Here is a 4,860-nt window from a genome sequence, read left to right as displayed (position 1 = left end):
ACATATACAAGTCAAGTGACGTGTGAAATACAGAGTGTTGAAACCCAACTCTCCGTGTATTTAATAATCAAGGGGAGAAGGTAGCAGATGGGCTTATTGGAAGGTGCGCCCTAACAGCAGCTATCCTGTTATCTCATTTGCGTTTGCGAACGAATCAAATCGTTGCTAGATGGACTCCTTGACAAACGACGTCTTTTTTTTATTTTTGGATTCAATGCTTTTTTATGGAGAACGACTGGAACGGTAGCTATATCTTGTCTTCTCATTCGCGTTGGAGAAACAATCGAATCGTTGCCAGATGGGCTCCTTTCTCCTTGCATGGAAAGATGGAACATCGTAGAACGACTCTGACTGTAATCATTCTTTCTTGTGATTTGCGTTGGAGAATGACTTGAATCGTTGCAAACGGTGCTCGTTGAGGGAGATGGACTTTCTTCATTAACGACCGCAGGAGAAAGATCAGAAGACAATCTACATCCGTATTTGTTTACCCCATGTTGTAATATCTACCGCTAAATGGCCACTCATCCTCCAACCCCATTTAGAGACCAGCCATCCCAGACTAAGTAATACAAATACACAGACACACTCAGTCACTTAGACAGTCGAGACTACAACACCCCATCCAATGGCATTTCCTCAAAACTAAAAATAGACAAAATGATGAGATGTTTATTAATTCTGTATTAAAATACATTAAAATTCGTTTTCCCTTTGAGTGAACATCCTTTCTCTTGCAATATTCCTATTACAATCCCTGCATGTAACTGTCGTTACTTGAAAATTAGGATCAGGCGTTCCAACAATCCCGTTTTGCATTGGAATGATGTACACAATTTTTGGAAATATTCCCTAAACATCAACACAACTGTTAAAAGATGTTATAGTTAAAAATTGCATAAAAAATGTCAACTACTTTAAGTGATTTTTCATCGGCACGCTGCTCATCACATGCTTCAAAACTTTTCCACTTTTCATGCTTTTCATAGTATCCTCCACAGGTTGCCAGGCCTTTAAAAATCAATTTAAAACCAATTTTCCCCATATTACCATTTAAAACAATATTTTTAACATACATACTTCTCTATTTCACTGCACAACTCAGCACTGCCCTAGTCTCGGTAGTATTTGATGTTCCTAATGCCCTAGGAGAGGCTTGACAGTTCTTCAAGTTGTTCTTCGTCTGGGCATTTGTCTTTGGGATGCCATATTTCTTTCAAGCAGCAGAAATAATGTTCAGTCAGCTTATGTAGACTATCCTTACTTTTTTTTGGCTCGTTCTGCCACACCACTGTTCCCTGCAGCAAAACAACATATCAAGCTATAATATTTTGATGGGACGGATTCATCTAATATGGCTTACATTTTTGTATTTTAAGAAGCTCGTGGCCAACCCGTTCAGTCACTGATGAAAATCTTGGCAAGACATCTGTTACACTTAAAAAAGTACCATTTTTAGATTCAACAGTTTGAAAAGTACCCCTTCCGGCTTCTAACAGCCGGTTTTGCTCAAGTAACTAAGCTTGTAATCTTCGAATTAGAGCTAAACAAAATTATTGAAATGTAATATACAATTTATTATGATTAACTATTCACATTTACCATCTTTAGCCAGCTCACTTGGTCGCTCCATCTCAAAACAGGAAACAAACTTCAAATACAAATATTCTATGCGAATTCAACGTAAAATTTGAATGGTTCAAAGCAAACACACCATACCTCAATAAAACTTGGTTTTCAACACGGAATCAGGGGGGGGAGGTTCCATTGGTTAGCGCTTGATGGGCAGTAGCAGGGGCGTACGATTTCACCATGACTGAAACTTGTCAAAAAACACAGCATGCCAAAGATTGCACTTGTGGTGTTTATAATGCAATGCCAACTTTGATTCACAGGATTGTATAAGTATACAAAATTGGTATACCCATATACATTGCCTGCTCTCACCCAAGTGGATTTATTGTTTCGTCTTATGCTTTGGTAAGTATTCATGTCATTTTCCTCAGGACTACCAATGAAGTAACACTAATTAACAACGTTGTCGTAGATGGACTGTATGTTGAATCTGGAATCGTATAACATCGATTCGAACGACATACACTTCATGTTTGCTGGTCTGGAACTAACTAAAACTGGGGTTATTCCGTCAAGGGCCATCGTTTCTGCTCAGCTCCTGAAAGAAGCCATCATTGAAAAAATGCCCATCATCAATGGCGCATCAGGTATTGTTTCCCTAAATGTAACATAATAATACATCCCTAACATTTTAATCACTGTGTAGGTGTCAGCGGTATTCTTGCGCAATTCAAGCTTGCTTATTACGAAAGGAAAAATCACAGTGGGAAATTGCCTGGTAGAGCAAACATGCGAGACGAAATTAAAAATAAATCCTTCCATACTTTAAATTCTCTCTACATGACAACATGTCTTTCAAGAGATCCCGAACATTGCACTTCAATGCAATACTGCATTGAAGAAAAATTTGGCCATGTGTAATTGGAAATTAGAGTGGAATACAGAAACAATTTGTTGACCGATGAAATTCTTGTCTACATTCTTAATCAAATCCATCATTCGCTTCCTAGCCTAAGACCCCACTTCCAAAACGACCCACCAGTCAAAAAAACGCAAAACGGATACGACGCGAGGGGAAGGAAATTCAAATAACGCATACGTGCGTCTCTGCAAAAGACCGGAGACCAGACACTTTTTTCGGTTGTGTGAATGCAACCAGACCGGACGGAGTGGAATCTCCATACCACTCACTTCCTGCTGTAAAAAATTTGAAAAGGTAACCCGCAACTTACCAACACGGATCATGTTATCAGCAATTGACATGCCTAATCAAAATTATAACCCTCCAATTCTTCCTTCCGATCTGAAAGATCTCAACTTCTCCTGCTAGAAAAAAATTAAAAAATTAAAAATTAAATCAAAAGCTGTCACCAACGAACAACAGTCGTCACACAAGTCCACCTCAGCAAGTCGTCACACATATAAAGAAAAAAAAAACAGATAAAAAGAAAAAAAACGCAGCCACCACGGCCAAAGTCTACCAGAAGCACCTCACTATTATCCATTTCACTCCAATAGCACCGAAAGCCGTATCACGAATTAACTTTAATTCAATCCAGCGTCCAGCCAAGCGGCACTCCTCGGAAAATCTGGCACCAAAACAACAACAGAACGAAGATAATCAGGCGAGGGGCCGCAACAAAATAAAAAAAGGGAAAACAAATTTTTTTGGTGGTAAAACGGATTGCCATAAGTGGGCGAGGGAAGAAGAAAAGGGGTGTCACCAGTTTGTCTAGAAGGGGAAATTTACATTATACATTTATATTACATTACAGAAAAATTTCGTTTGAATTTTGAGTTTTGTCCCATTTCTTCAGCTAAACTCCGTTTTATATTGTCTTAAGACCTGCAATTTTCCTATCTCGTTTTAATTCGTATGCAAGCAGGCGATCCATTCTATAAAACCAGGTTTTAATTTTTGAAGCATATTAGAGAGTAATTATGTTAGTACGTTTTCTGGAGATCTGCCAACTCTTCCATGTTCTTATCGTGCTTTTTTCTCAAAATGTCGTAGCGAGTGGAAACACTCTTCAATTTCTAAAGTAAATTAAATTTAAATCTAACAAGCATTTTTTTCTTATTTGCCTTAGTAAAGTCCTGACTAGTAGAAGGGAGCGTATTAACGTGATTTGATTTCATGGGCGCAAAAGTGGACTCACGCTAGTTTTATATAGATAAATTAGTTACTTTCTTATAGCATTTTCAGATAATATCACTTTTTCAGAAAAAGAAGTAATTGTGGTTAAAAACGGAGTTTGGTCTTACGGAAATCTTCATCCAGATCTGTTCTTCTGAAGAAACCGTCCTTATTTTTAAATACCACGTCATCGGCTTGCTCAACTGTTTTTTTTTACGGTTTTGACAATAAATTTCATCATTTTATTCTTCTCTTCTCTTCCTTTCACATTCCAGTGATAAAAATCCATCCATACGACATCCCCTAAATAGAAATAAAAAATTAACTTAAAGTAATAATTTATATAACTAGTCGACCAACAGGATGTTAAAGTGTTTTAAATTTTTGATACAGTATATCCGTTTATCCATTGCTAAAATCCTTAGGGCGATTCGCCTCACACATTTAAAACATTTTCAGTTGGATTGAAGTTGTCCAATATTTCACTTGCGAATTTTTCGGAAAAATTCTCTATTGAAAATTCAGTAAGAGTTCCTTGATACTCATTAGAGAGATTTTGAAATGCTGCTCGGAATTGTGAAGTTACTGCATCTTTGCTGTCCGCGATTTTGTTGAACCAAAGTGTCTGGAAAAGACTGATTTCAATTATCTTTTATTGGCTCCTGTAGGAATTAAAAAAAAAGAAAATTTAAATTAAAAGCAGTCAGTACTTAAACTACCACTACCACAATAAACCAACACCAACGAACAGCACTCAACAAAATCCCAACATCAAAAACAAATTTAAAAAATCAGTCCACCTCAGCCCAGCCTACCAGTCACCGCACAAATCAAGAACCAATTTCAACAATAGCCACAACAAATATCCAATAAACAAAATATTTCAGTGTCCAGTAAATCAACTCACAGGATAAATAATCAGTAAATCCACGCACGCGTCTTATCTTCTCGGGGGCGATCACGCGGCTGAAGTAGACACACTGAACAAACGCATATCACAAAATTGCAACTTACTTACTCAGAAGCCGTTTCACTAAAATCCTCTCTCCTCAATCCAGGCTCGTTTTCATCGCACTGTTTTCATTTAGATACGTGAAATAAACATAGAAAATGATCCTTTTCCTGTAACACCAATTGCATTAAGTGTA

At 37.4% G+C, this 4,860-nt stretch overlaps 1 long non-coding RNA gene across 1 annotated transcript; it reads right to left on the bottom strand.

Annotated features, from left to right (window-relative positions):
• LOC124321142 lies at window positions 1–1,620 on the bottom strand. The gene is made up of 4 exons (XR_006914159.1): window positions 1,364–1,620; window positions 1,081–1,298; window positions 917–1,011; window positions 1–852 (listed from the first exon to the last, which is right to left on the bottom strand). It is a non-coding gene; the product is annotated as an uncharacterized LOC124321142 (long non-coding RNA).
• Between the last annotated feature and the right edge of the window lie 3,240 nt (window positions 1,621–4,860).

This window comes from Daphnia pulicaria, chromosome 1 (genome assembly GCF_021234035.1).
Source record: "Daphnia pulicaria isolate SC F1-1A chromosome 1, SC_F0-13Bv2, whole genome shotgun sequence".
Taxonomy (NCBI): Eukaryota; Metazoa; Arthropoda; class Branchiopoda; order Diplostraca; family Daphniidae; genus Daphnia; species Daphnia pulicaria.
Note: the sequence above shows the minus strand (reverse complement) of the source record. Positions and strands in the feature narration are given on the sequence as shown.